Raw genomic sequence first — 21,856 nt, forward strand, 5'->3', positions numbered from 1 at the left:
TAATTTGATTAGCTATGTTTGAATTGTGTTCCTATCATTTGCCACTGGAAAATTCCTGAATACCACAATGTTATTGCTAAGAATCAAAGACCAGGCCTCTGTGTCAGTCAATCCCTCACTCTTAGAGGTGCAACCACTGGCAATTCAGTTAAACTTACTAGTTTTCTTCTCGTTTCTACTATAGAAAATTAACTTCAACATTAATGTAACGAGCTTAGCATGATGCTGAGGACATGGAAAATGCCCAATAAATGTTCATTTATATTACTATTTACTTTATCATGCCAGTATCTTATCATTATTTCAGGTCATGAAATAATTTTTGAAAAGTTAATTATGCCATAATTTGAACAAATGCTGTGCTTCATGATAATAAGTGTACATTAGTTTAAGCAATACATGTTACTGCCTTTTGTTTTAATTTTTTCTTTTTACTCACCTCATAAATATCCTAGCAATCTCCAAATCTGACAATACAGATATGAAGAGATTATATATGATGACATTCTCTACCCTCTCTTTTCTGATGTTTTTGAACATTTACGGGCCCATTTATACCTATGTCAGGTATATCAGGCTTATAAACGTGAGTGAAAAACTATTAACATCCAAATTTCATTAAAGTTCTTTACAAAAGTGTATAGTTTAGGATTTTTGTTTTGTTTTTGTTATTAACATACAAACTTCCATATTCTTGATGTAAATTAGATAGTGTATAAAGCAAGGCCACTACTAAAAACAAATGTATCATGGCAATTCACATTAATTTATGAGAACCCAAGCTCATTGTTTGCAAAACGATATGTAACAATGACCAATAATTACCTAAAAAAACTTCATTTTAAACTGTTATCACATTTGTTCCTAAAACTATAAACAGCATCAATTAATGTGTTAAATTTGATAGTTGACTATTAAAAATACAGAGATATATAAATAATATGATAGATGATATTTATACAAACAAATATGAATAAATAAATTAATTGCAATTTTGATTTTTTACACTTTCTCTCTAATTTAGTCTGAATTTAATGATATTATTCACAGTAGGTTTTTAAACCAATGATGCAGTTCAGTACAGACTCATAAATTGTAAGAATTTTTAATTTTAGTCATTTCTATGAAATGCAAAATCTGAGCCACTAGACACTAATGGTTCTATGCTATTAATGTGGAATGTGCTTTTTAAGCAACCTGTTAAATATAAGGCTCTCTTTTGACATGTGAACAGAAGTAGTGAGAATTCCATATGTAAATTCACAAATTAAGAATAGTATTCTTGTTTTCACTGCAGAACCCTTTATTTTTGGATATAGAAAAGTTATACTTTATCAATGTCAAAATGAGATTCCATAGACCAAGATTATTATAGAAAAAGATATATAGAAAGTAACCAGGATCAATTTAAAGATCAAATTGAAGGAAAGAATGCACAATAACAATTTTTTAATCAAACTGTTTATTGTTTCTTCCTAATACAAAGACAACGTATATGCACTACAGAGAATTAAAAACAATTTTAAACAGAATAACAAAAAACAAACAAAAAATATATTTCTACCATGTATGGACAATCATTATTATTACACATTGTTCTTTTTCTATACCTTATTTCACATTTATAAAGTTCTTTTCCTAGTGATGGCTATCCTGACCATCTAATCTTATTTTTCCCCAGTGTTATTGAAGTATAATTGATAAAATAAAATTTATATGTTTAAAGTGTACAATGTGATGATTTGGTATATATATATTATACATTTTGTGTATATATATGTGTATATATACACACACACACACACACACACACACACATTGTGAAATGGCTACCACAATCAAAATAATTAAGTTATCCATCATCTCACATAGTTACCTTTTTTTTTTTTCTTTTTTGGCAGGGGGGATGCATAAGATCTACTCTTTTAGCAAATTTCAAATATATGATACATTGTTACTAACTATAATTCCCATGCTGTACATTAGATCCTCAGAGTTTGTTTATCTTATAACTGACAGTATTTACCCTTTGACCAATATGCTCCCATTTCTCCCCTTTCCACCTCTGGCAACCACCATTCTGTTTTTATGAGTTCAACTCCCTTTTTTTGGGGGGGGGAATTCACATATAAGTGATACCATAGAGTATTTATTTATCTCTGTCTAGCCTATTTCACTTAACAAAACTGACTGCAGGGTTATCCATGTCATTGCGAATAGCAGAATTTCCTTCTTTATGGCTGGATAATATTTCATTGTATATATGTATAGTTATAGATATAAAAACATATAGGTATTACATTTTTTTATCCACTCATCCATCAATGGATATTTAGGATATTGTTTCCATATCTTGGCTATTGTGATTAGTGCTGCTGTGAACTTGGGAATGGAGATATCTCTTTAAGATATTGATTTTGCTTCCTTTGCATATATACCAAACAGGAGGATTGCAGGATCATCATATGGTTCTATTTTTAATTTTTTGAGGAACCTCCATACTGTTTTCCATAGTGTCTGTACTAATTTACATTCCCACCAACAGTGTACAAGAATTCCCTTTTCTCTACATCCTCATCTGTACTTGTTATCCCTTGTCTTTTGATAGACATCTGAACTGGTATCAGGGGATATCTCATTGTGATTTTGATACACATTCCCTGATGATTAGTGATACACATTCCCTGATGATTAGTGATACACATTCCCTGATGATTAGTGATGTTGAGCATCTTTTCATAATCCTGTTGTCCATTTGTATATCTTCTTTGAAAAATATCTATTCAATCCTTTGCCTATTTTTCTTTGGATAGTTTTGGGGTTTTTAGCTATTGAGTTTTATGAGTTATTTATATATTTCAGATATTAAATCCTTCTCAGCTGTATGCTTTGTAAATATTTTCTCCCATTCCATAGATTGCTTTTTCATTTTGTTAATGGTTTCCTTTGCTGTGTAGAAACTTTTTAGTTTGACATAGTCCCACATGTTTATATATCCTTTTCTGACTTGTGCTTTTGCTGTCATAACCAAAAATTATTGGCAAGACCGTTATTAAAAAGCTTTTTTCCTATGTTTTCTTCTAGGAGTTTTATTGTTTCATGTAAGTCATTAACCAATTTCCAGTTAATTTTTGTGAATGGTACACAATGACTATTTTTAACATAAGAATGGATGTAAACTATTTTCCTTATCTTTTCAGCATTTTGAGAGAAATATGATATGAAAAATCAAGTTGAAAGACAACCAAAACTTCAAGTTGTCCTGAAAAAAAAATTAGTTGCAATGATATTTTATAATGGTAAACCACTACTTAAATGGCTAATGTCTGAGAAGTTTTGTTTTCTTTGTTTATTAATTTGTTTTTCAATACAAGTTAACATTTAATGAGTAGCCACTATGTGTGAGCTTCTGCATGAACATGCCTGAACATGTTTAGCAGATTATTATGTTCAATTTGCACAGGTTTGGGGATAAGATTATTACCCTTAATTGCAGATGGAGACACTTTGAGAAGTCAAGAAGTGTGCTCCAATTCAGTCATCTGGTAGATATATGGCAAACATGTCTAACTTCAGTGTAAATTTTAACTATAGTCTGCTTCTCTAGAACTGTGTATATTTGTGTGTTTATAATCAAAGCAACCTTTTAACTTTTTCAAAAAACTAATATTGCCAGTTGTTTTAAGGGAGTGTCAAATAAACAACATTTTCAGTTCAGACACATGGATAAAAATATGGGTCTGTTGTCCTCTCCATTAGCTTTCATCACCCCTTTAGCTTCATATTTTCAAGTGTACATGATCTTCAGTTTGTGTTGTTTTTAGCAAACAATAATTAATAGTAAATGAGTAATTGTTTTAAAAATGGCTCAATTTGAAAAAAATTCTTTGCTTAGCCAAACTTTCATCTGGCTTCTGAATCTTCTCCTAGACCCATGTGTGCATTCCCTTGCAAAGTCCAGTTTTATCAAGAACCCTGGTAAGTTTAGCAAGAACCCTCCATCCTCAATGTCCGATTGCCCTTGATATCTGATCAGGTTCCTCATCCTCCACAATTCCCCAACTGACGCCTGACCCCTCTGGTCTGCCTTCAGCAAGAATCCTGTTAGATTGTTTTAGCCAGAGTTCCCCCCCTTTTTTTTACATCTTTATTGGAGTATAATTGCTTTACAATGGTGTGTTAGTTTCTGCCAGAGTCCCCCTTTTGCCTGGATGTTTCCTGTTAGTAATTTTCCATCCATTGATATCTACCCTGTTCATTAGATATAAATTCCCACTTGCCCATGCTGTGTTTGCCTTTAAGCCCAATCTCTCTAACCCTCTGTAAAACTCTATTGCAGTGGAGCCTATATCTATTACAATGGTCCTGAATAAAATCTGCCTTACCATTTTTAACAAATGTCAGGGATAATTTTTCTTTAACAATATATTAGCATAACTTCACTGTTGTTTGATTATCAAACCTCTTAATGTAAATTTAAATTCCGGTTATTATAGGGGAAGTTTCATAATCCTATTGATTATATCAATAAACTACATCTGGTATAAGTAATAAGCAGAATGTGGTGATGAATAGTATGAATTTTGGAATCAAGCAGACTGGGTGTGACCTTGTAACATAGAGGTAAGAATGACCATCTATAAATGACTTACCAAATATCACATCTTGTCCTTCCTGCTTTAGTAATAAGTGCCCAGATTTAACAAGGCACATGGGTGCCTAAGCAATTCCTCCTTTGCAGTTGCATGTAGGCGTGCTACTATATTCTATTCAATGAAACATCTACAGTTGTGATTATAAAGCTTCAGGTCTTATCACAATAGAAAATACAGTGCTCTCCTCTTCTTCCCCTTTTTGATTCCAGGGAATGCAGATCCTGGATCATAGAATGTAAGCTCGGGTTTGAGAACAGAATCAACAAGAAACTTGGATTCCTGCCTCTGTGGAGATACGATATCTACTTCTCAAACTTTGGTATGCATACAAGTCACCTGGATATCTTGTGGAAATTCTGTTTTTAATTCAGAACATCTTGGTTGGACCTGAGACACTGCATTTTCAACAAGCTCCCAGAAAATGCTTCTGTAGCTGGCCCAAGGACTACACTCTGAATATCAAGAATGTAAGACACTTGCTCATGTATCTCATGTGAGCCATGTGAGAGAGAAAAACATCTATTTTGACTAAATAATTGTTACTTTGGTCTCTGTTGTTGGGGAGAACTTGAATACTCCTAATATAATATTTGAATGTCTCAGTGTAGTGCCTGCCAGGGGAGAAACTGCAATAAATGTTACCATTACCTGTATTAGCACTGTTGAATTAATAGTAATTATTGAAAAATAATGCTTCAGTTTAAAAAACTTGCAGAGTTTTCTATCAAATAACTTAAAAACTCTTTCCCAATTACACCATTTTCTTCCTCTACAATGCACATACACTCATTTACACACATGCATAAACATACTTAAATATTAAATATATATGTATGTGTGTGTATTACTTGCATGTTGGTGTATCAAGTAGTATCCTTAAAAGCTAGCACTGTCTAATATTTAGAAGGCAGTCTGTAATCACATTTATTTCTACCATAAGTGATGTGTGAACTCCAATCAGGAACTGAGAAATTCCTCAGAGATCAGATCTGAAGCATAGTCATTATGAATTGCCCATTCATTGAAATTTAACCTCTTATCCCCAAGGAAAACTCAAGGAATTAGTATTCAGTATTATTGGATAAGAATTTAAATACATGATTTAGCCATGGCTTTAATACAATTTAGATTGTAAATTATAATATACCATGTACTTCAATTATATTACATAAATAATGGATAGGAAGAGTAAAGGTAGAGAAAATTATTGGACTAGTAATTTTAAAAGATCTAATTTGATATAATCAGAAAAAAAGAAAATCTTTAAGGCAATCTGTCTACACTGCTAAATGGATTGGGATTAAAAAAAAAAAACTTCTACATAAAATTACTCTCTGTATGTCCATAAATGCTCCATAATTTTTCAGAGAAATATGTATTCTCTAAATGGATAATTAAGATCTAATTATTTTTCAGTGATTATTGCTAAGCAATTGGGAAATTAAGAAATAGTTGAGACATTATCTACGGGGTAAACAGGCCTTGAGGTATCTACTTCCAATGATTTAAAATAGTCATTTGTATTTTTAAACTTAATTTATGTTATCAGTGGACATAGGGCTACAAAACTGAGAAACAAAGTATGTAATTGTTTAGTGTGACATAAGAAAATAGTTATCTTTGGCAATGTTAAATGAAGGAAGAATGGACTCTAAAATAATTAAACATAATAAGTTTTACATGAGTAAATTGCCTTATAAATAATATTTAGTTTATGTAAAATAACTAATAAAATTATATTAAACTATGCTTTGGGCAATGTTATAGTTTCAGTCTAAATCACATTAATTCTGATTCTCAATTTTTCTTTCTCTCTTCTCTGCCTCTCCCTTTCACATCTCAGCTCACTACATCTTGACTTTTGCTCACACCATTCTAGAAAAACTGTTCATTCAGAGGTCAAAATGATGCTTTAGTTCCCAAATTGGAAAAAAAAACAAACAACTTTTAGTTCCATTTTATTTCTCTGTGGCAACTTCTTGAAATTCCTTCCTCCCTGAGCTTCTGCAATTCAACTTTATTTCTCTGTTTCCTATAATTCTCCTTCCCATATTCATCTTCCTCTGTCTATTCTTTAAATACTGCCAGTTCCCTTTCCCATCCTCCTTTCTTTCCACCTGTCTTCTGTGTTTCTCAGACTTATTTTGTTCACAGACATCTTTGAGATTCCAATGAGCTATAACACTTTTTCCTAGAGAAAAATAAGCACACACCAAATTTTAAGTGAGATTTTAAGTGATTCAGGAATTCCCCCCAAAACGTATATAGGATGTCCCTAATTAAGAGACTCTGCTCTATAAGCTTTCTCATAAAATCATATGGCTTTCATGACTATATATATGCTGACAAATTCCATAGCTCTTTCTAGTCCAATAGCTCTAACAATAGCTCCAACTTTCAATTAGATAAACTCCTTTGGAAGGTTAGGCTGTTATCTCAAACTCAGCATTAAGTGAATTTACCATAGGACTCCAACTAAAACCTCCACTTTCTATCTTGGTTGATGACCCTGTATGCACTAAGAAATATTCTCATTCTTGACATATCCCTCTTCTTAACTCCATAATACAGAATACATCAATAAATCACTCAGTGTATTTTGTTGATTTTTGTTTCTCTCTAAAATATTGCTTACTTTTGTTCCTATCATCATCACTACAGTCTCTGACCAGGCTCTCTGCATGTCTGGAATTATTACAATAGCATCTAGTCTTTAGTCTCTTTTCAGAGTCAACGGGTTTGATCATTTTAACTTGCTTAACAAGCTTCAATGGCTCCCCATTGTCTACGGAATTAAAAAAGAAACAAATGAGAAAAATACACTGTAGCCATCTAATTAATGTACAGCACCACATAGTTTACATACATTACTTTTATGCTAATAACAGTGAGAATTTAACTCAAATCTCTCTCTCTCTAAGATTGTGTTCTTTCTACTGGATCTCACAGTCTCAGTGAATTTCATTCTTACCATGGTACATATGAACCTTCGCAAGCAGACCCACTGGGGGCAGACATGGGTTTCTGCGATCCTAACAGCCATCTCTAACTCTTTTATCTCTTGCCCTCTTAATTCTATGAAAGAGGCAGATACATCATTTTCCTTCTTCCACTGCAGATAGATGTGATCATTTGATTCAGTTTTGAACAAAGAAACCGTGAGAGTCAACTGGACAGGAATTTTCTCTATGATGAAGAGAGATGTTTATAAAGAGATCCACTTTCACTCCCTTACTGACCTTTCTACTTTGGTCGTTATAAGGACACAATGTCTGAAGCTGCAGTGGCCACTGTTTGACCACAAGGTGACAAGCCCAAAGAAGAATATCAGCACTTTCATTCTGGAGGGGAATGATGGGAAGCTCTTGGATTCTTGATGACATCAGAAAAACCCTGAACTAACTCTGGACTGCAGGTTGAGCAAATAATAAACTTTTTTTCTTAATGGTTTTAGCCACTGTTGGTGTTTTTTCTGTTATTTGTAGCATAAACCACGGTAAATGATAAACTACTATTCTAGTCTCATCTATTTTAATTTTTACCCGTGTACCATATCTGCGTGTAGAATTAAATACCATTTTCCCAAACATGATAAGCATTTTCATACCTATCTTCTTTGTAGGGTGGCTTCTTGCCCAGATCCTCACCCCACACTTTTTTTCTGAATGACTAACTTCTACCTCCTCCTTCGATATCTGGGGAAATTTCACCTCTTTCAAACCTGCCCGTTTTTTTTTGTTTTGTTTTTTGTTTTTTTTTTTTGCGGTACGCAGACCTCTCACTGTTGTGGCCTCCCCCATTGCGGAACACAGGCTCCGGACACGCAGGCTCAGCGGCCATGGCTCACGGGCCCAGCCGCTCCGCGGCATGTGCGATCTTCCCAGACCGGGGCACGAACCTGTGTTCCCTGCATCGGCAGGCGGACTCTCAACCACTGTGCCACCAGGGAAGCCCAAACCTACCTGTTTGTGATCAAACTCTTCTATGTTAGCATGGTTCATTAGGAAAAAATAGGAGAGACATAAAAATTGTATGTTTGCCTAACTGTCAACTCTTCTAGATTCTGTTTCCTCAAGGCTAAGGATTTTATTCATGTGTTTCTCCAGTTTTAATAAATGCTTCTATTTAGAACACTGGAAGTGCTAGAAGGATACATGAATTCCAAATCTTAAGTTATTTTTGGGTTTCATTTTAGCTTTTCCCATTTTGGTTGTTATTTTGTTTTCAAAAGGTCAAAATTGTTTCAAAGAAATTTTCTAGGTCATTTTCTAAGATAATCCATTTCCAATGGAATTGAATATGAACTTGTCATATTAAAAATAGATATATTTAAGACAAAATTTATTTCCCCTGAAATATTAGGGGATCACTGGGCTCTGAATATCAGCTGCTGTGTCCTTAAATCTGTTTCCTCTGAAGCTGTGAGACAGGACTAGGCAGGTAAGGTTTCTATTGTATTTGTTAGTATGTATCCTCTCTCACAGACATACAATTTATCACTACATTATAATAACAATTTACTTTGTCTCCCTCATTAGATTTTAAGCTCCTTGAGGTCAAGTACTCGGTCTTATTCACTCCTGTATCACCCACATTTTGTACAGAGCCTGGTTCATATTTACTAACATAAGAATACTTTTCTTTTGGGCTTCCCTGGTGGCACAGTGGTTGAGAGTCCACCTGCCGATGCAGGGGACACGGGTTCATGCCCCAGTCCAGGAAGATCCCACATGCCGCGGAGCGGCTGGGCCCGTGAGCCATGGCCGCTAGGCCTGCGTGTCCGGAGCCTGTGCTCTGCAATGGGAGAGGCCACAACAGTGAGAGGCCCGCGGTAAAAGAATACTTTTCTTTCAAATGTATTCTGTAATTATAATATCAAAAAACCTCATCTGTATAAGTTTGAAGTTAAAAATTTAAAGTTGAATGTACCCGTGTAAATATTTCATAATTTCATGCATTGAATAGCTTTCCCCAAATTCCCCCAAAACTAATTATATTAATATTCCAGAATTTGTGACTAATTCAGTACAGATGCTTTTTAAGAGAAACATAGGACTTAGTTGGCAATGTTGTCATTCACTCAGGAAAGGGTAACTCAGACAAGACAGGACTTAACTTACCCCTGGAGACTATACCCTAGCTCTGCAGGACATTAAGTACTCACCAATTTCTATAATCTCTTCTCAAAAAATGCAAACCTCATCTCCCCAGGGTTTACAATCCCTGAAAGTCGGTAAATCAGCAGGTATAAATTCTGCTTCTAAGTTGTAATTACTGGGTCCACATCCCAACAAGATACATCAGACATTATTGAGATTGCCTTTATTTAATTAGTAGACATGCTTCCCTCTAAATATAAAATGGTACGTTTTGAAATATAATGTCTTGAAGCCTTCAGGTTGCTTTTTAGTTTTTTGTTTTGTTTTGTTTTTTGTTTTTAATTGTCCTGTGCACTTGCTGAGTCTGTATTCTACCATAGCCTATTATCAATAATATTATTAATGCTTGATTCTATGCATATTTTAAAGAAAATTTGTTTTTGCTAGGAAAAAACTAAGATAGCAGTTTATAGAATGGAGACTGTCAGATCTTGAGTTTTTATCCCTTCTCTGGGCACAGTCCTATTACTAATGTATATTATTACTTCAAGTATGTCAGAAAAGGAGACAAACAGTGAGAGGCAGGAATTTCTCCCTAATTCACTCTGCCTAGCCAGCAAAATGTAACGCAAAATTATTCAGGGGAAAAATACAATTTTCTGTCATCTCTGTCATACACTGATAACAAAGCTACAGGCTAATATGTGTTGATATTTTTGTCACTCGTTTATCATGTGACCTTTCATGCTATCGTTAATACAGCTGAGGGACAGAGCAGATACACTGAAATAAGGGTGTGGAGAAGTCAGATTGCTTCTCTAACAACCAACGGTCAGTCACACCAATTTATGCTTTTCTCGAGAATAGCCCTGACTGAAGAAGAGGAATTGTTATTAAAATTTGATATTACTGTCTAGGTTCTGCCACCTAGAATTTGCAGCTTTTAGCAATGATGGGAATACTGGAGGGTTAATAAATCTCCCTTTGAATTATGATATTAATACAATACAACATGCCTGTTCAGATATTCAGAGCATATATATGAAAAAATGTATCCTAGACATTTGAACATTGACTGTTAGTCATACTCTGATTTGGTAAATCCAGAGAGCATATTAAAATATGATCATTGAAATTACTCTGCATGTGTTCAACAAAAATTGTTGATATTTTTAAAGTATAGATGAACCAAAATAATTTGTGGTACTGGGGACTGTGGTATGGATACCCAGAAGTTTAATACATCTTGTGTTTTCTTTGATGATAAATGATACCCGTTTTAAATTTTCATGCAGCCTAACAGCCTAACATTTCTGACAATGGTCTCGTTTTTATGCTGCCCATGGAGGCTAGACTGTTAAAATTCCAATATAAAACTAATTTATACTTGACATTAATGAGTTAAGAAATGTTTTATACAGTACATCAGGGCAGGGAAAGAACTTTACAGGGATATACTAAAATCAGATTATGTCTGAATACTACCATTATGTACAAAAAAATAAAAAATCCTTTCCCAGCCTTAGCCAAGAGCTTGTACAAAACTCTATATTTTTAATGTTTATGTTAAGGCAACCATATTGCTTTCTCTTACACCATATAGAAATATGATAAAATGAAGGTAAAGTGGAAAAATTTTAAAGGCAAGCACATCTGTTAAATATTATGAAAAAAATTAGAGCGTTTTGGTATAAAATTATTAGTAGTAATTTTACTATCTCTTATTAAACAAAAAAATCATTCTGTGACTTTGAAGAACATTTTAAAAATACAAATAAATCAGAAAATGACCTTTTCATAAGAAAAAAAAAGCAAGTAAGTGTGACAGTTCTATATAGAAGAATTGTTAAGTAGGTCCCAGAGAGACTATGAACACGTATAGTGAATTCTTAAATCTTATTTTAATATGTATTATGTAAGTTACAGAGCATTTTTTAGGCTCAAAGTCAGTACTTATTTACTACTTTGATAAAACCACTAGCATAACGGTTTTTAAAAATTAATTTTATTTTGAATTTTTGTTTATTTTAATATTATGGCAAAATATAAATTTCACACTTAAAACCAGGCTTATAAGTAAAAATCATTTGTGTGTATATTTTATTGATAATACATTCCACTTATTATTTTATCTAAAATATCTAATTTTATCAGAAATATTTTATTGTATGTTTATTTTATTGCATAATATGATTTAAACTCGTATGTATCTGTGAAAATATACTCACATCAGAAACAAATGTAGAACATTTTAGTAAAAAACTATGTGAGTGTACCCATGTTAATTAATAGATTATTTCAGGAAAATGTTAGTTTTATAAATCATGGAATTTATTTCAGTGTATCAAAGTTTATTAGCAAATACAAACTGTATAATATCCTTATATAAAATTAGAGTATTTGATTTTTAGAAAATGCCACATATATATTATATATTTATTTTAATATAATGTTCAAGTCTCACTTAGTATCCTTTCATTATACTGTCCTCAAGCAAGGATTTGCTAAGACGAATTTTCATATGACTTCTCTTTCATGACACATAACTTTGACATGGGAGAAGAGATCCAACTGGAGGGTTAGGGTGGATTCAGTTTGTGCCTGGTTCATCCCCCTGAATCCCATGAAGAGATTATTCAACAAAGTGAATTTTACAAAATTCCATTTTTCATTTATATCACAGGAGGGTCAGAAGCTGGTTATGAGAAGAAAGTGGAATAAGTTGGGGAAAAGAAAATGAATAGGAAGATCTCTACTCTCCAAAGACAAATATCCTGCATATAAAGCAAAGGCAGCCAAAGAAGTTTGTGTTAGTTCATTCCAGAAGGGAGTTCTAAATGGCTTATACTCTCAGAGATGCAAACAATACACAAATGCTTGCCTAATTACTATGTAAGGTAGTTTATGGAAATAGACTTTGTTATTAACATAATTTAAAAGTTTATTCTTTTCTTTACACATAAATATTATCATCAAATAAAGCATTATATTAATTTGTGGAAAAAATTTACAAGTTACATATTGCTATATATACATCTTTTTTTCTGCTTTGGGGTATACGATTGATAGTGCAAAGCCAAATAGAAGAACAAGATCCTAAGTTCAGCTTCTACACACAGCTTCAGTAGAAAATGTGTTCTGCTTTCATTGTAATTATAACATTATTATAAAGCTATGAAATTAAGGCGCTTTTTTTTCCAGTTCTATGATAGTATGCTTAGCAGACAACAGTGATTTCAAGTCTGGTATTCCTGTTTGCATATAAATAAAGCCAGAGTCACAAACAAAGCCAACAACCTCACATATTTGCCTTCAGTGGTAAAGGATGGAAAGCCTGCCTGCTACCAATCAGCAAGTGGTTGCTATGGTTACAAGGTCAGGAAATATGCCTTTTCCCCAGTTGTCCAAGGCTTGCACATGTCACTTTTGAAACTATGAATTTTATATACAGGTCAGGCGATGCATACCAAAGAAATAAACAGTGAACTGGACCACAATGACAGCTAACGTTCAAACGTCCTTGGATTTTTAAAATATCTAGCCAAACACATTCTGTTATTTTGAATGGACTGGGTTTTGTTTATTTATTTGTTATATATGTTTTCTGGAATATATATATATATATATATATTGTCTAATGAAACTTTATGTGATAGCTTCAAATTATATCTCATTACTGTAATCAGACATTAATCACTTGTTTCAGAAAAGTGTTATCTTTTTCTCTTTGTGAAACTATTTTAAATGATAACACTGGAATATAAAAATATAATGCCACAGAATTTGTGAACATAGTATAAAAGCTGTTCTATGGAAAAATTAATATTTTTATGTTTACCTCTAAACAACATGGGGCATAAGCTACTAATAAGTGGAGTGTTTATTTAAAAAAAGGATAAATGTTTCTGTGCCCACAGTTCCAAATTTGTGAGCTTTTAGAAATATATTATTTAAAGGTAAGTTGAAAATTAGTAAATTATAAAAAATATCTTATTTGTAAATTAATGAAAAAATTGTTGAGTGCATTAGTTGTAGACCTCTCAAGGGAATTAGTGTTTTGCAGCATATAATGCAGACGAAGGGAATTTGATAATAATTATTTAAGAATTGACATTACTTAATTTTTTTTCCTTCTATGGTAATTTGTTACTAATCTTCTATTCATATTACATTAATATTTATACTAAATATTAAGCATAACTTTTGAGTTTTAATCTATAGAAATGATCATTATTTCCTCACTTTAAAATATGTGCCATTTCATGAATACTAGGAAAAAGAAAAGGCAAATGTATTTCAAGTGAAAGGATCCAATATTATTTATAAAGTGCTAGATAATTGCTTCAATGCAAATGTCTTTGTGGAATGCTTTACCTGTATAAATCCATGTCTTTATACACTAAATCCTTATCTACGGGACTCAAGGGGATGCCTATCCATTTGAAGTATGACTAATGTGTGTCATTTAAATAATAAGGTATAGTTTGACATATATTGCACATAACTATCAGGTATAATGATTAAATATTATTATAAGAATCACATACAACTTTACAATAGATATTTTTCTTTTCATAATAGAAATCAGTGATTTTGTACATCTTTTCAATTTGAAGTAGATTTTACATTGTAATAATTGATACTAAGAGCTAAAAAATAGCCCTAAATCACAATGGAAATCAACACTGGCCTCTTCTTCTTCTTCTTTTTTTTTTTTTCTGGATTGTTGTTTTTGTTCAAATGAACATTTTTCTTTCTTTCTTTCTTCCTCTCTTTCTCTCTTTCTTCTCTCTCTTTTGGGTCAGGAAAGATTTGTCCTTACCTTGATAACAATCCCTCCTATTTTTTTTAACTGAAAGCAGCATTCAGATGAGAAACTAAGTACATTTCTTTTCAACAGGCAATTTACCCCATGATGAGATATGCTTTCACTTATTTTTCTTTGACATTCTAGCATCTAGCTGCACAGCAGGTATCTGGAGGGTAGGCTTCAAATAAAGGATAACTACATTCTTACATTAATAGATACTATTGTATGACTATGTCATATTATTGTAGCATTTACTTCCTTTAATTGTGCTTTTAAAATTATACATGATAAGCTGATTCAGACAAAGTGAGAAAAATACCAAAATCAATTCTGTTATCATTATTGTTCTATTTATACACATCTGCTTACATATATACCAGCTGTTCTCCAGGCATATGATTTTTTTGGAAATTAAGAAAATATTCTGGACCATTTTATTTATATGCAGTAAGGTTCAAAGTATTTAAATTTCAGTGAATTGATACTTTATGCATTATATTTGTCTTATGGAAACAATAATAAATATTCTAGCAAATATAAAGTATCATATTCTATTTCTCAATATTAGGGATTTTGATGTTTAAAATAAAAATATTAATAGATCTGTTCACCAAAAATACCATTTGAAGTGGATGTAGTTTACACAGCACTGTTAAACCTGGTTTATTTCTTCCTTCTCTTTATATAGTTTCTCTGGAAGGCTGCTTCATGCTATCTTATAAATCTCTCCCCTTCTTTTTGGTGACCTTTCTGTATGGCCAAATGAGTCCAGGGTATATGTCTTGTGGCCTACGTGCAACCTTGCCCATTAGCCAGTCCCCAAACCTTTGATGTGAAACATCAGCCCTACGATTTCTGTGGTTCACTCATTTTTGTGTTTCTCTAATGATCTCTGCCCCAGCTCTGAATCCTGCCTTTATTGTAGACAGAACTGACAACAGGCAGCCTTGTCTTTCATTTCCTTGATGTACTTTGTACTGTGGTATGGCTTTTGTTAGTATTGATGCAGACATTACCATAAACCACCACCTAGGGACTAGAAACAATTGACTAACTGTTTTCAAATCCAATACACTTAAGTTGATCAGACACAAAGTTTAAGTACAGTTAGCTATATGGCACCAATTCTGTGTGGTCCCAGTCTCTCTAGACTACAGAATAAAGGTCAGTGGAATGTGGATGCTTATGTCAAGACAGCCTGCAATGAAATTTATTCAAGAAATTAATATTGGACCAAGGACTCATTCCTTTACTTCTTGAACTTAAGAAGTGCCAGTTTGTTTCCTTGTGTATTTTAAATGATTTTCTCTTTGTCTACTTAAAAGATAATTCTTCATAAGAAAAATGGGCTGGCACGTAGTAAAAAGCAACTTTTTTATAACTGAGTACAGATTTTCATGAGATGTGATTTTCAGATTGACAAATGCTAAAATGTTTTACTTAGATTCTAAATTGCAAGCTCACCATCATTGAACTTATTATAATAACTAACGTGACATAACATGCAGAAGAATTACAAAGGTAGCTATATTGTAAATGCAAAACTGGGCCTGACCCTTATTGTGCAAGGAGCAGAGGCTGGGTCATTTTCTTTTTGAGTCTTGTGAGATCCTACATTCAGGGTTTGGTGGGAAGGCGATTCAGATTCACTTTCCCAGATGATGCTTCAAAGATGTCAGCTCAATCTTTGAAGTTTCCTCCTAAAACAATCAACCGAGAAAATGAGAAATTAAAAACACAAAGATTAGGGAAATGAAGTAGACTTGAGGCAACTACTGTTTCTCAACCTCTCTAATTTTACATTAAATATACAAAATATTTTAATCAAATTCCAAATTACCTTGTTAAATGTTCTAATACTTTTTAAATTCCATATATAAAATATAAATAGATATTTTAATGTATATATTAAAACCTTAATATTTCTTTGAAATAAGTTTTTAGGTCAAGTGTAACATCATTATACCACAAAAAGTTTTTACAAGAACATAGATTTGTGAATTGCTGTTTTGAATACAACTCATCATCAGAGCAACGTGGCTGTGTGATGTATGAGCTGTGTGTTTTTTATTTGGTAGATAGATACAGTTTTACATTTTCTTATTTACTTTTTTAAAAAACTATGTTTTTCTATAAGCTATAAGTAGTTATTATGCAATGATTATTAAAAGTAAGCTTCAAGTAGACAATGGAAAATTAAAAATCAGATTATGATACTGAGCTTTTCATTATTTTATCTGTATAAAAGATATTTGTATGCTACATATACAACCATGATTCATAATACTTTACATATTAAATAACATTTTAATAGCTCTGTGCACTTAATTTTACTAAAATTCTGTATTTGAGACATTTTTCCTATGCTTTTTTACATTAATAAGTAAACTGGAATTACTATAACATTTTATGAAATAGTATTTATTATGTTTACATTATAACTAAATTTGTTGAATCTTAGTCATTCTTCAGTAGGCAGCTTCACCAAGTTCAATACCTATCACATAGATACAAGAGAGCCAAAGTGATTTAAGTCATGAGTTCACTATGTCATACCCTTCTTGACATCATTTTATTTTTTAGCCATCTTCCAATGGACCGTATAAGATGTATAGGGGTTGATGGTTTAGGTGACTAAATTTATCTATAGGATCTCTTGCTGAATTGCCAAATAATTGTATTCTGAAAATAGATTTGGTAGATTAAATTCAATCATTAACAAACTGAAACTCTTTGAGTCCCATAATATACACAAATACTTGAAATGATTATTGCCTGTGATTAATAATCTGATGTGGTTAGCTATAATTAAAAGCCTTAAGAATAAAGGCTTTAGAGTTAAATATTTCAGCATCATTTACAATAAAATGTATTCTTTTCTCTGGTATCATAGTGGCAATCATAAGAATTTTAACTAATTTTACAAATGGGTATAAAAGGAAAATATTTAGTTCAACTACGCATTTAGTCTATCTGTTTAATATGTAATTTGTAAGTGATTACTTGATTAGATGATTTACTTACTAAATGTTTATAAAATTAAGAGTGGTACACTCAGGGAGAGAATAGTCTTTGGAGAATTTTAAAATAAGAATAAATATTTAATGTACTTGAAACAAGCACGAATCTGTCTATATTTTTTTCAGAAAAGCTTTTGTTAAGGAATACGTGTTCTTCCAAAAAACAACTTTGTGCCACAGAAAATATATCAGGTTTTTAGCTTATCTTTTAAGGGTACCAATTAAACTAGAGGAAGAATGAAAGATTCATTTTTCAATTACTCATATAGGTCCCATTTCCAAATGATTCTTGCTCATTTTAATATTATATCTCTTAAAAATGTGATAAACTTGATTATCTGTTATTCAAAGAATTTTCAGTGAGGTATGATGACTTTTATTTCAGCAAGTGCACCATAGATTATCTCATCAGAATTCTGAACCACAACCACTGGAGGAAAGATTGGAGAAGAGTTAAAAAAAGATAAGTAGAAGGAAGAAGGTGCACTTAGGTGTGAAGTGGACACATTCAAATCACCTTGCTTCAAGTAATGACCATGGGTCAAGTACATAACTCTGCAGAGAACTGGGTGAACTGGGAGACAGACCAGCAGGAAAAGGATTGCAGTTTATATTATTCAAACAAACCAGAAGTCAGTGTAGAAGGCTTTTCTTGCATAGTGATGAGGTTGTTGCTTACTCTGAAACAGAAAGTCAGTTTTCAGCAACATGAAACATTACTGATGTTGCAAACAAATGAAACACTTTCACTTTGATTTTGTCTTTGGCTTCATATCTTTGAGATTTTAAACTCCTTTACTTCTACTCAGAAACCAAACTCTATTCTAAGGGCATATCTACAACAATAATTTCAACCTTAATAGCTGAATAATTTTTAAATAAAAAGTGACTGGAAAATGAATGAAGCCAAGAAGCAGAACTTGTCAGCATGTTTCAAGTTTAAAAAATATGACAGAATATTTTCCTTTATGACTGACCCTTCAATCACCCTATCAGGTACTCAGAATGAAATTGAATTTTGTGTCTTTTTTTTTTTTCTGGGATAAATATATAACAACATTTTTTGTACCAACTGATAATATTAGTGAGCTTTTGCAGACTTTCATCTATAATTCTAAAAGAAAAAATAAACAGGAAGAAAAAAATTTCTTTTGGTGAAGACTTAACCTCACACTGGGATAGGAAAATTAAACTACAGATAATTATATTTTCCAACGTAACAAAAAAACACAATTTTTATCTTTTCTAATTCAATCCTTTCATTAAATTTAATTTCCATATATTTATACTTTATGAATGAGGAACTTCTGAGTGGTGCTTAGTTGTCCAAGTCAAAGAGTGGTACCAGGAAACCAGCCTAGGACTTCTGACCAGAACACATATTTTTACATATAATTAGACAAAATAAAGAGAATAGAGAAATTAGATTTTGACATGGTAAATCATTTTTAAATAATTATATTTTAATCTCATGGAGGATTATACACATCAATTAGCACAAAGTTGGTAGTTAGTGATTTTTAAAACAATTAATAAGTAATCATATTTATGTATTGTAAATGATTAAGTGCTTTTATTACAACATAATAAGAACAGAACTCTAACCACATTTATAGTAAGAATTGTTTAAATATTATTTCCTTGGAAATATACTCTACTGTTTCATTTGTAATAGTTAAAGAGAAGAGGTTTTAAAAGTGTTTTAGAGTAGACTCAGTGATAATATTTCTCAGGGCAGCCTTGGAAAGACATCTGCATTAGGGTATTCCAGAAAATATTTATATTGAATGTATGACAGTATTAAAGTTCATCACAGCACTCTGGCAGCTGCTCCAGATGCTACCCAATCTAGGGTTTTAAGATTTCAAATAAGAACTTATGGGCAGTTGTCAAGGTAATTTCTCTTCCAAGAATTTATTTGGGCAATTTCATTACTCCAGTCACTACAGCTAAGGTCTCTTTCTCAGACTGAGCATAATTTCTTTCAAATTTAGTCACAGTATGTGACACAAACCAAGTAGTGCTTTCACTGACATCTGAAAACCTATGTGATATCAAAGATGTAGTCTGAGGAGGACTGCACAAGTCACGATTAAAAGAAAAAAGGGACTAAATATACTGATAATTTTACTCATATATTAACCTTTTTGTTGGTGGTCATACTTATTTTTTAAAATTTCCTCTTGATTACTTAGATATTCAGTGTATCTTATTATTATTTTCTGATGCATTTTGTTCTGCTATACTGTTTAATGGCCATTATAGTGTCAGTACAAAAGCTTTAAACAATAATATATGTTTAAAGTATATGTTGAGGGCTTCCCTGGTGGCGCAGTGGTTGAGAGTCCACCTGCCGATGCAGGGGACACGGGTTCGTGCCCCGGTCCGGGAAGATCCCACATGCCATGGAGCGGCTGGGCCCGTGAGCCATGGCAGCGGAGCCTGTGCGTCCGGAGCCTGTGCTCTGCAATGGGAGAGGCCACAACAGTGAGAGGCCCGCGTACCGCAAAAAAAAAAAAAAAAAAAAAAAAAGTATATGTTGATTGTATAATTATATATATGTTGATAGTATAATTAATATTAATATATGTTGATTGTATAATTATACTTGTATATATTTGGTTGGATACTTCAGTGATTCTTAAAAATGTTCAGTATTTTATCTCATGATTAGAAATTCTATATACTTATGTCTTAGTATTTCTTGTTTTTTTCATTAGACATCTATATTATAATGAAACATTTTTATTGTTTTGATTTTATTAATAAATTATTTCTCCTGTATTTATGGAGAAGAGAAAGCTATTAGGTGTTTATTGGTGTTTAAAGCAACACTTAGACATACTGACCATAACCCTTATCATCTTAGAAAATAAAGGATGGCAATAGTGGAGCTTCAATTTAAAGGAAGTAACAGTAAACTGAGAAAGCACAATTTGACAAAACCACTGCAATTACTTGGTCACTGTGCCTAAAGAGCCTAACTGAAGTGGAGGGTTGTGCAATTGCTCTAGTAATTAAGCCTCCAAGAGCTCAACACACATTTTGCCTAGATAATCCAGGTAATTCCAACTCAAGTGCCTAAGTGTCTCACTTTAAGACTACCCAATATGTACTAGAAATCCAAACTTGTGGAACAGCTAAATCAGAGAACTATTCTCCCATCACAAAAGGTTTTATCCCAGCAATTTTTTATTGTCAAGGAGGCCAGCGTTCCCCAAGGATAGGAAAATTTTTTGATTATTAACTGTCTGAATTATTCATACATGTTGACCAATCTCCTAAAAGCAAACATAGAGTTACCAGAACAGACCTAATTTCCAATATCCTTGTTTTAGTGGTCCAGAGCAGTGCTTTGGGAGTTAAACACCTTATTCAATACTCAAGATCTTCATTTAATAGCTGTTTAACCTTGAAAAATTTGCTTAACCTTTCTAAGCCTCAGTTAATCATCTATTAAATAAGTATAACAATATCATGTATTTTGTATGACTGTTGAGAGAATAACATGACAATGGAAACAAAACAGTCTAACCAGAAAAATATTAAGTACTCAGTCAGTCTTAACTACTGATTTTCGGATGCTAACTGTTATATGCTCCCTACCTGAGGGCAGCCTAAATTAGAAGTCACTCCTAAGTGAGATCAGTTGTCAATGAAGACAATTCACAGTCAGAAGACTTTCAAATCTTATTTTTTTCCATGGCAACTCATTTCTGAAAATATAATTAGTAGATAGAAAACACTTTTTCATTAATTCATTTGAAAATGAATTAATGAGTATCTACTTTGTGCTACTTACTGTACTGGGCATCGAACATGTAATAGTGAGAAAATACCCTCAGGAGAGTGCAGTCTTGTCCAGAAGACAGATATTTTATTTTTAAATAAATCAATATATTAACAACAGAGAGTCAAGCTATATGAGTCAAAAACTGATAGAAATTTAAGGAGAAATAAATGAATCCATTATCACAGTTGAATACTTCAACACCCTTCATTCAGAAAAGGACAGATCCAACAGGCAGAAAATCTCTATAAGATAGAAAATCAGTAAGGACATAGTTGAATTCATCAACACTATCAATCAAATTGATATAATTGACATCTATACACTACTTCATCCAATAAGGGCAGAATACACGTTCTTCTCAAGCTCACTTGAATCCTTTACCAAGATATACCACATTCTGGGCCATAAAGCATAGCTTAACAAATTTAGAAGAATAGAAATCATACAATATGTGCTCTCTCATCATAATGGAATTAAAC

The sequence above is a fragment of the Mesoplodon densirostris genome, chromosome 13, assembly GCF_025265405.1.
Source record: "Mesoplodon densirostris isolate mMesDen1 chromosome 13, mMesDen1 primary haplotype, whole genome shotgun sequence".
Lineage (NCBI taxonomy): Eukaryota > Metazoa > Chordata > Mammalia > Artiodactyla > Ziphiidae > Mesoplodon > Mesoplodon densirostris.